This window comes from Syngnathoides biaculeatus, chromosome 14 (assembly GCF_019802595.1).
Source record: "Syngnathoides biaculeatus isolate LvHL_M chromosome 14, ASM1980259v1, whole genome shotgun sequence".
Taxonomy (NCBI): Eukaryota; Metazoa; Chordata; class Actinopteri; order Syngnathiformes; family Syngnathidae; genus Syngnathoides; species Syngnathoides biaculeatus.
This window is the reverse complement of record NC_084653.1, coordinates 18,646,738-18,658,204: the sequence shown is the minus strand read 5'-3', so window position 1 is coordinate 18,658,204 and position 11,467 is coordinate 18,646,738. Positions and strand designations below refer to the sequence as shown.

Here is an 11,467-nt window from a genome sequence, read left to right as displayed (position 1 = left end):
GGTTCTTGCCAATTGCCCATTTTTTTTTAATCTCCCTGCTTGAAGAAAACTGGATGTTTTCAATGATGTCACAACCATAATTTTGTTTTCCGCAGTGGAGACTGAAACAGTAGGTTAATATTTTCCTCTTAAGTTTTGCAATTTTCCTCATATCACATGTTTAGTCGTATATTGCCAAGTATAACATGGCCAGCAAGTCATAACTACGAAAACATTTCAGAGTTCTTTTGCTTGCTGACTGAATCATGTTGCTAAGTGAAGATCTGCCATGTGCTCACAAAACATCACTAACATTATCCAAAACTGTCTACCCTGTCAGCAAGTTCCAACATAGTGTTTGCACATATGTTAAAAAAAAAAAAAAGGTGTAGAACACTGGTGTCAAACTCAAGGCCCGGGGGCCAGATATGGACCGTTGCATGGTTTTATGTGGCTCACGAAGGGTAATCATGTGTATCAAATTTCATGATTGAAAAAAAAATCAGTGCCAAAGTTTCAAATTGTCATATCATAAATGATAATGTTCAGATATTCCAAGCATTTTTTGTGCAAATAAACAACAACTGTCGAAAAACCCATTAGTTTTATTTTCTGATTCCAAGACTAGTTCATAAATTTCATGTATAAATATGAGGGAAAAGAGTTTCATGGTTGTCAGTCATAATGGCCCTCCATAAAAAAATCTGGCCAGCGACAAAAATGAGTTTCATACCGCTGGCATAGAAGCTTGACTAATATGCATTTCGAATAGCGTGACATTCATTTACGATAACCAATATGAATGGAAAATCTCAACTTTTTTGTGACACGAGTAAGTCTGAAAATGTGACATTCACACATGTAGCATATGAGGAAACATATCAATTTTATTTCATTGTGACATCATTTCATCCCAAATAGTCCAACAAAGTCAAATGTAAGATGTCCAAAATTCAGGTCAAGCAGTTTTTCGGGTGGCAATCTATTCCTACTTTTTTATTTCCACTTTTAATGCAAAGGTCAGATTCTTCGTTGTAGATGTTGAATCCACCCCCACAGTTGAGTCCTGCAAGTCGATGCAATCGTCGTCCACTTGGACATCGATCCATTTTCATCCAGGTGGGTGAACACGGCCACTTTCTTCACCTTTGCCTTCACGTTTGAAGTAAACTGCTTCGGGTCCGATATAAACTGGATCTGCTTCACTTTGGACGGGGCTGAAAGCTGGCTGAGCTTTTTCTTGACATTGCAGGTGAACTGCCTCGGTTTGTGTATCGTGTCCCACAGGCCGAACATTCTTCGGGTCACAAGTTCAAGCGAGCTCCCGCAGTTTTCATATGACTATAAGAGCGCTTCGGTTTGGATTCTGCAAATGAATCGTCGACTCAAAACACTTTCAAATGTTTTTGGGGGTCTTTCTGTCAGAGCTGGGCACGTTTTGATCGGGCGATGACATCACGCCCGCATCGCTGGTGACGTCATCCGTTTTGTCTGACCAGAAGGTGACATCATTTCGAGCTTGGATACTGGACTCTCATTCGACACGGACCTTCCTGTTACATCGTGGATTAAACCATTGTATTTTTTTTTTTACATTTTTTAAGTTTAATAGGTTAATGAGCAGAAGTGGGTAGAGGTTGTCTCCATGTAAATACTGTTACTGATACTTAAGGATATCATGACTAAGATGTTTGATAACATTCTTTTCTGACCAACACCGGTCCGAGTATTTACATTTAAGTATTCACCAATACTGAGCACTGATACCACTCTTACTTTTAAATCCACACAATTTAAATAAAGACAACAACAGATAATAACCCTCACATTGCAACGCCAGCCTACTGGCAAGGAGGACTTACTGAATGCCAGACTTTTGCCTTAAAGTGCCACGGTCATGAAATTGATGATTTTTAGTATGTTATTAATGAAAAAAAAAAAAAAAAAAGGCAGCCCGGATAGACCCATCCATTTTTACACCACAAAACATGATTTTGACGTATATGGCTTTTTGTAACTCCCACCATGAAAATCCTCTTGAGGGATTTTTTTTCGACAAGAAGCAGGAAGTGACATTGGAGGAAGTAGCACGCTGAAGCGGACTCGTTTCTTTCTATTAGTTTTACCTGCGGGAAGGTAGCTTGTTGTTCCTTTGTGTTAGCCAAAATGCTGGCTTGTTGCATTGCTGGATATTGCTCAATCACTCGGGAGGATGGATTTACCCTTCATAAATTTCCAAGAGACCCGGTTCGTCGTGAAAAATGGATTGCATGGGTGCAAAGGACGAGAGCTTCGTGAGTTCCAAATGACAGGTAGGTGTGTATACAAGAAGGACATAATCCTTTCAGAACGTAACAAAGGATCCGCGTCCGTAAATCAGGTTCTAAATGTGTCGATGTGCCCGTCGGCACCGTCCACCGATCACGGCTTCAGCCAAGCTTCCGTGTCCCACGAGCTGCCAGCCAAGCCGTGCCGCGTGGACAAGCACGGCTTCGGCCGGGCTGGCTCATACATACTGACTGGGAGTCTGTTGTTAGTTACAAGTGATCCGCATATCATCTAAATATGGCTCAAAACAAGGGTAATATTGTCCCGGACACTTCACTTGATTGTGAGATGTTCTCTTCTTCGAAAAGAGCTTCAGTTTCAGAAGAGACATGTTCGTGTCCCATAGTAGGGGCCACAGCGTGTTGTGAATGGCGAATGCCCGGGGTGATGTCACGGGCAGTAGTTGCAGCTAATATGGTGACCACTTGGATGTCGATTGACATTTCCGCAACTTGGAGCATGGATGACACGCTCCCCGCTCATATTTATTTTTTCGTATGGACATTAAAGTGAATAATGTCATATGTATTTTTTATTTCAATATCTATTTTTGAATGTTTATAGGGATGACATTTGACCTTCAAGTGTCAGTGGCTGGTATCAGCTGTCCCACAGTTATCCTGCGTTCCTCAGTTCAACACAGCACCGTCTGATTGAGCCGTGCGCGTTCACACATCAAACGCACCCACCACACTGGGAACGAGAGGACAGACGACTCTTTCATCTCAGGCAGACAAAAGACGACAGAGGGATGTGACCGAGCATAATGCATATTCGCAATGTGGCACTGAGATCAAGCATCAAGGTGGCCGATTGAAACGCCACGAGTTAAAAAAAAAAAAAAGGTGGGGGGGTGGGTAGGGTGTTTATTTGGCATCTAAGGAACATTTTGGGAAGCTTGGAACAGAATCAACTTTAACATTGTTTAGTCATAGCTAAAATATGAGACCCGTTGTTTGACTTATTCATTTTTCCAGCACATGAGAGCCAATCAAGAATTTTGAGTCATGCTTTGGACCTCACTTGATAACGAGTGTCGGTGGAATCGGTAGCAACTCATGACATGCTTTGCATTTGTTTGCAACAGTGATTGCTTAAATTGAGCAAATGTCATGCTTAAACTTATGATACAAGAAAAATGATGCTCAACAAATACATAAAACATGCATGCAGCTACCGTTTCGGTACAAGGAAACACCCAAAACAAAGAATAGAGATTAAATGCGTTAGTAGCTACCAGCCCACCCAATGTGGCCACACATTTGGCACATGAACACAAGCTTGAGGTCCTTTTTTGTATAATGAATCAATGCTTGCTTGAATCAAAAGTCTCCAAATGCCTTTAAAATCACAAGACTTTGTAAAGGTTGCCCATTATTGAAATGTGAACCTTGGAGCGAAAAGGATAACTGCAAAATGAGAGCAAAATAAAATGTACACATTTTAGACAAGCTGTAAATGGTGCACTGCATTAGCATGCACATCACATGGCATGCCGACACAATTCCAATAATGTGTGCATTAGTGATAATGAAAATAAATATATAAATCATACATAGATCCAGTAATGCAATCATTTCAGCACATGCTGACAAGCCAGTTTTATCATCTGCATGATAATGTCTACATTATCCACATTCATTGCTGAGTGAGCCAAATGTAAATCGAAAAGACCTTTTTTTTTTCTTTTTCCTGTTATGTGCATATAACATGCTGGAGGCGACGATGCGACTTTCACAGTTTCCTGCAGCAAGGCTGCCCCTCGGTGGTGCTTCACTGCCACTGACGACGGGTTCGAGGTCTGGTCAAAATGGACTGCTGCACGCAGCAATCATACGTCGACATTAGTTGCAGGCGAAGCAATTACAGTACACTTTTGAAAATTATTGTGCATGCGAGATGGTGTCAATTCACTTGGATGTGTTCCCAGATACCCCCCGCCCCCCATTTGCCCTCTTTGCTTCATTAGAACAGTGATTCCCAAACAGTGTGCCGGGGGTACATCAGTGTGCCGTCAACGCTCTTCAGGTGTGCCATGGGAAGTTATCCAATTTTATGTAATTACAAAAAACAAACAAACATTTATTTCCAATAAATAATGTGTCTTTATTCATCTATTTATACCAGTGAGGCACAATGACAGAACAACAAAAATCCTCTTCTATTAGATGGCAGGAAGTACATACAGTAATTAATTGATCCATTGTTGGTGACATTTACTTTTGTTGGTGTGCCGTGGGATTTTTCAATTGTAAAATATTTGCCTTGGCTCTATTAAGGTTGGAAATCACTGCATTAGAAGTTTAGAATTTACATAGCCACTCACTCCACACTTCAATTGTCCAGGCAGGTCCACTTCCCGGGTCCTGTCCTTCCATCACAGCGTGTAGCACTACTGTCCAATATAACACTTGAATCCGATATGTCAACGTTTTAGGTATGTAATGGTTTACTTTCCTTATCTCTCATACAGCTTTTATCTTCTCTTTCTGTAATTATCTTTTCACTCTTTCCCTTTTGTTGTTGTCTTTTAAATTTTGTTCTGTCTGACTGAGCATTTCGATAAACATTTATCTGAATATAAAACACCACAGTGGCCAGGTGTGGTTGTGATGGATATTTTGAATGACCCCCTCCCCCCAAAAAAGCATTTTAACTTTGCAAGAAAACACTATTTTTCAAATTTAGAACTACAATTGGATTAGAAAAAGATAGAACTAAAATAATGCTCATGACTCATTTCGCAAAGAAGCACAGCAGAGGATGAAAGTTGCCTGCGCTGCAGCAAGCAGACCCCTGAGCTCGATCCAGGACGTGCATCTCGCGTTATAACCGCCTGCAGTCGTGTCCCGTCCCAGCTCATACTGCTAAAATTAGAACGAGCGGCGATAAGCATTGAAAAGCTTTGATGCTCTTATCTGCAGCGGCCTAAAGCCACACGGAGACACTCGAGAAGACCCAATCTGCCTTGCTCACTAGTACACATGTGGACACGCAAAAACTGTTCCTGCTGTTGTTGTTGCTGGGAGGACAGCTAAACCTTTGACCTTTAAAGGAATTTAAAGCAATACTGTCTCGGGGTTTTCTTAAATGACGTCATAAACTTTCTAAAGTGCTCGTCGTCATATCATTGAATATCTCAGCAGAGTGGGCGTGGCCAATTCTCTAAAAGATTTTTTCATTCTATGGACCCGTGTTTATATTATCAAAATTCATATGCCATCAGAATACAGGTGCTATTTGAAGTCTTTTTATGTAATGTGGTCTTTTTGGGGCTATTCCTTTTATGACCATAAGAGAGCGCGCTTGTCTTGATTTTGAAAGTACTGTAAATATCTGTACTGTGTTCTCAAGTTCCATCTGCCATCTCCGACAGTTTCCATTTCATGAACATTTCAATGATACTAAGCAGCACAACACATGGAAGATCAATACATTAATCTATTCCAGACCCCCCATCGAAAATCACTGCAGGATATTGTACTTCATAAAAACATACAGTAATGGCAATGAAGTTGAAATTGTCCCACTTCGTCCATTAAATGGCCAGTGTGCTGCAATTTCTCGTGTGCCCACTTGGGGGCAAGGTGGTACTGTTGATTGAGACGTCTCAATTCTTCTCTGCACACCATTATTTGACAAATATTGGTTCTTTGCAGAGGATCAAGAATATATGACCGTTACATCTGGGGTGTCAGGTTATTCCTGTCATGTGCCAAATTGTAGTTATGATATTGTTGTTGCCAAATGGCTGTTGTGACCTCTTCATATTATTACATTGACAGCAAAAATTGATAACTCAGTTTAAAATCATAAATTTGTTCAGCTACAGTTATATTTAGTTTTCTTTCATTATTTGAATGTTGTTGCGGTAAAAAAATGAAAACATTTCAGTCGCTTCTTTATGTGATTTTCCAAGAGAGTGATTTAAAAATGTAAGGCTGCCAATAGAACATTCTGCAATATTAATTGAAGTCCAAATATCTGACAAATCTGTAAATATTTCATGAAAGATGAATAATAGGATTTAGTTGGACTAACATGCAGATGCACTGGCACCAAAACTAAAAAACACATGCTGAGTATAATAATTGTCTGGCTCACTATGTGTCAAAATTAGAACTAAACCTTTAATAAATTCGAGTACTATATTCATCTGAAAATATGCCTTTTCTGTTAATTTCTGCACTCAACTTCAAAATGTATATGTATACATATGTATGTCCATAAATATTCGAGTAAAAGTAAAACGCATGCTTCCTTAAAACTACTCTAGCAAATACAATAGATCCAAAATGAGTAAATACTTGAGTAAATGTAATGGAGTACTGTCGTGTCTTAAACGCACACAAGCCAATCGTATCTCAAGGGACCGTTGTACAGTATTTCAATTTATTGAGATAGATCTGAATTTTCGTTTCATAGTCAATACTTCATTCTCACGGTTGAATAATACTTTCTTGAGCGGGTTCTTGTCAACGTCCAAATATCCCGATGTAAAGATTACAGTAGATAATCCCAAACTTCGCAGGCAGGCTGAGCCGCGACGTGTTTACACCGTCGGGAGTTTCCTGCGCCACAGGAAGTGAACGTGGAGGCTTTGATGCTCGGTCGGCGCTAGCGAGTAGGCCGAGAAGACGCCGAAGCGATGACGACGGTTCAACAGTAACCTCCTGCTCCTCTTGGTAGGATCACGCAATATGCACAACAGATGTTTCGTGTTTTTGCTCTCGACTTACGCCAGGATCTTTGTTTTGGGAGGCGAAAGTTAGAATTTTTCCTCAAAAGTGAATCCTGCGTACAAACGCGGCTCCGCGTTAAAGCTCAAGAAACAAATGTGGCCGGGCGTTTTCTCTCGTCTATTTTCGACGGACAACGAAATGAAATAGTTTTAAGATCAATCGCAACTGCCATAAGGTGGAAATAAATCCTTTGCTCGTACACCCTTTCAATCCCATTTAGCTCCCGGCTGTTTTACTTTCGCTGAGCCTTGAGATTAGGGGGAGCATCGCAGTCCTGGGGCGGGGGGCCAGCTGGCTCGTACTAGACTGGAGTTCCCCTCCGTCTCCAAACTTTTCTTCTTCTTCTTCAGAATCCTCATTCCAAAATGTACAGTCCACATCCATTTATGTTTATTCTTCATGAGGGACGCCTATCCCAGCTGGCTTTTGGATGAGGGGCGGGTACACCCTGGACTGGTTTGCCAGTCCGTTTGACGGATATTAAAGGACTCAAAACCAAAGTCACCTAACAAAGTATGGGTTGAAATGCAGGTAAAACATCGACAAAAGCACCGGTAAGACAACAATAACAACGGAAACTGTAAAAGGGCCACAAAAAAAGTACACTGGCTCCCTCTAGCGGACTATGAAGGAATCACTGCGGTGAAATACATTTATCTTCTTCTTTTCTTTTCGGCTTGTCCCGTTAGGGGTCGCCACAGCGTGTGATCTTAGATGAACGCATATTTGTTTGGCACAGTTTTTATGTCGGATGCCCTTCCTGACGCAACCCCTTTTATATTAAATTTAAAAGTTCACAAACAAATATGAGCGTTCATCTGAGATGACACGCTGTGGCGGCCCCTAACGGGACAAGCCGAAAGAAGTACATACATTACATTTGCATTTAGTCTTGAATAACTGTTTCCTTTTAAAAAAATATTTGGGTATATTCTCCTCCACTTTTGTGTGCAATGTATTTTAGTTGAGTCATTATTTAAGTAGAATTTATGTCGCTATATCTAAGTCTGGTGTTAATGTTCCAACTGCACAATGTTACCGTGGCTTACAAAATATTAAACTTTTATTAAAAGTGGCTTCGTTCGTATGATGGTTTATTTTAGTGCTACATGAAAAAAATACTGGGAGTGTACACTTGAGTTATATTTAATCTTCAAACTCAATAAAATTTCATCACATCTTTATTAACTGCTTTTCAAGATTTATTTTTTCCCCAAATAGTTTTTTGTGCAATACATTTTAGTTGAATAATTATTTGACTACCATGATTTATTTTTAAAAAATATTTAATGCAGTTTCTATTGAAGCAGAGTGCTAATGTTCAAAACTGTGAACCATGCTTACAAGAATATTAAACATATATTTTATAAATAAAGCCGATTTTTTTGTCAAGACTTAGGTACTTGGTGCAAAAAGTTCGAGAACCACCGTCTTAATCTGTTAATAATCAGACCGTGACAAAAATGCATTACCATAAATGAATATATTCCCGTGTTAGCGAACTTTCCCTGTGGCAGAGGCCAGCGTAGTATCGTCAAATGTCTCTTTTGGGCCGTGTGTGTGTGTTTTCAAGCTGGAACACATGACACCGAGCCCTGCACGCTCCCATGTGCCCCACCAGAGTGCTCACCCAGCGGGTGAGGAGTCAGCCAAGGAAAACAAATCAAAGCAACCCAAAGGCTCTATTACTGGAATGTGGCTTTGCTACACCCACAGTGGGCTCCCATCTCCTCAACAGGTGCTCAGAATAAGGACCGCGTGCGCTCGCCACCTTTCATTAGGGAGAGGAAGCGCCCGCCAGAGTCGTGCTTTCACGGGTCCGCAAATCACAAATTGAAACATCGAGCCAGCTCCACACGCCGTAATTTCTTGTTGTGTTAAATTTAAAGTCAAATATTTGTTTGGAATTCTCATGAAATTAAAAACGAGAGTGTCGTCTTTCCTGTCTGTGTTTTATAGATCAATACTCTACTGTACCTACTACCAATAGTTGCAAAAAAGAAAAACAAAATAGAATGAAAGCTCACATTTGCATGCGTACCTCATGATCAATACGCCAGTCCAAATACATAATACTGTACTTAAAAATGAAATAAATTAAAAATGTACGTCAAATTGTTCACATTTGCACTCAGTAATCCAAACTCATCAAAAAAGTACTCCTCTTTGTTTTTAAGACTAAATGAATTAATTTCAAAATAGATAAAAATAAAATAAATGACAAAAAGGAATTAAAAATAAACAATTCTAAATTGAAAACAAAATCTACACTCAGTACCTCATAATGATCAATACAGAACTTTTTGTTGTAAAATAAAATTAATCAATCAAGCAAAATTAGAATTTAACTTTAACTTACAAAAATTACAATTTCTAAAATAGTTTTTTAATAACCCAAATTAAAAAAATATATATTTTTTTAAAATTAAAAATATTGTGTCAAATGTTTCTCATCTGCACTCATTTCCTCAAAATAATGAATACAATGCTATAACATGTTGTTTGAAAATAAATAACTAAATAAAAAATAAACATGAATAATTACCTTCAATCAAACTAAAATAAAATGAAAAAGTGTAGTATACCGTTACTTGTCCTCAGTCTCCCAAAATGTACAACTACAATATTGCAATACAGATTCAATGTACTGTATGAAAGGCAGTAACGTGTGATGATGTTAATAACACAAATCACTTTAATTTTTTTTCTTTTTGATCCCACAACAAGCGGCTAAATCAGCAGACATGCACTATCTCAAAGCAGCTGCTCGAGTGGGTGTTGCATTTGTCCTGGCACCCCGAGGTGTATTTGAACCCCCCGCGGCGCCGCACTCTCGCCGGGCCGCTATCGTTCCCAATCAGGCCTCTCCCACTTGATGTGGTTTGGGAGGACTCCACGGGGCCCGGTGGGGCCCCGAGAGATCCGTCGCGCTGTAACATCTGAAAACCATCAGCCCACAATTAAAGAGCGAGAGAAACTATCAAGACCGAACTTCGGCCCGCTTCCACGGGCTCGAGTCAAACATTTGCATGTGTGTCAATGTGCGTGCGTCTCTGTGCCATGTGTGTGAGTTGTGGTTGGGCGCCACAAAATCTCTCGCAGACGCCGTTGCGACGCTTTCCCATCTTGAACGGCGACCGAGCACTCCCACGTGTTTACTCGCCACCTAAATGAGAGCTATCAAGACCCGGAGACAAATAAGACGTCAACAAACCTGCGGTGGCTCGTGATGAAGTACAAACGCATGAAATGCTGTTAATCAAGCGGGAGTGCTGGAGTCAATCGCAGGTATCATAGGGCGAGGGGCGGGGTACACCCTGAACTGGTCGCCGACCAATCGCAGGGCACATAGAGACAGACTCAGTCGCACTCAATCACACCTAGGGGAAATTTATATCTATTTTTGGGATGTGGAAGGAAACCGGAGTGCCCGGAGAATAACCCACACAGGTACGGGGAGAACATGCAAACTCCACACAGTTGGGGCCCGAATTTGAACCCCAGTCCTCAGTACTGTGAGGCCAACCAGTTTTTCCACCGTACCACCTAGACTGCATCATACTGACACACATTTGTCACCTTGGGCAGAAACCTACACGTTATGTCGAAATTTGGTGAATTACATGTGTCACAAATTGACACTACTCGTCAGTCCGCACGTGTGTCTTTAATTTCATTATTTTGTAAAGTATTGACCCCCAAAATGGCTTGCGCATGTGTTGCTTCAACTGGTGCTTACATGCTATTTAAACATTTTTTAATCATCGCTGCAATGACGCTCGCTTCATAGTGTTTCCCATTGGGTGTTAGCATTAAGCTAGTAAATGTTCCCAGGACAAAGATGATGTGATTTGGTCAAATGCTCAGAATGTAAATCTCCTTGTGTCATGTTTTATTTTGCAGTCAACATATCCACCAATTTGGTGCCCATCAAGTTTGCTGACACCATAACTAGCTTTATTAACTAAAACTCGCCAAATGACAGTTTGTATTGAAAACCCCAAAAGTTCATTTTGTAATGTAAAATCAATTCGGTAGAGGTGATAAACATTCCTGTTCTTGCCATAGTTTCAGCAAAGTTCTCCAATTCAATGGTAGCAGGTGAGCGCGGGGCTGTGCAGGGCAAACGATCGACACCTCGTCAGTCAGTCGCACTTTCTGTCTCTGATTGGTCGTTATTCCTCAGGCGTGGTGGTTTCTCAAAAGTCAAATTAGAGGCCCAAGATCAACATTTCAAATCCCCCCTCTTTCATTAGAGTTTGTGGGTACCTTTAGCCCCTCTGAAAGAAAGTAACGGGAGCAGATGGTGACATGCTCGTTTCTTGCGAACATGTTTTGATAAAAATCCAGACGATTGTGTGTGGGTGAGTAGACACATCAAACATCAGAGTGGAGAGGATTCGATTGCCATCTTCAAA

General features: G+C 40.6%; 1 protein-coding gene across 4 annotated transcripts in view; it reads left to right on the top strand.

Annotated features, from left to right (window-relative positions):
• The first annotated feature begins 6,839 nt into the window (after positions 1–6,839).
• Positions 6,840–11,467, top strand: part of LOC133512463 (uncharacterized) — a 44,875-nt gene continuing 40,247 nt past the window's right edge. For all 4 annotated transcript variants that reach the window (XR_009798196.1, XM_061842124.1, XM_061842127.1 and 1 more), the window contains exon 1: positions 6,840–6,992. The gene's annotated coding sequence lies outside the window, so the exon portion shown is untranslated. The remainder of the gene's footprint in view (positions 6,993–11,467) is intronic.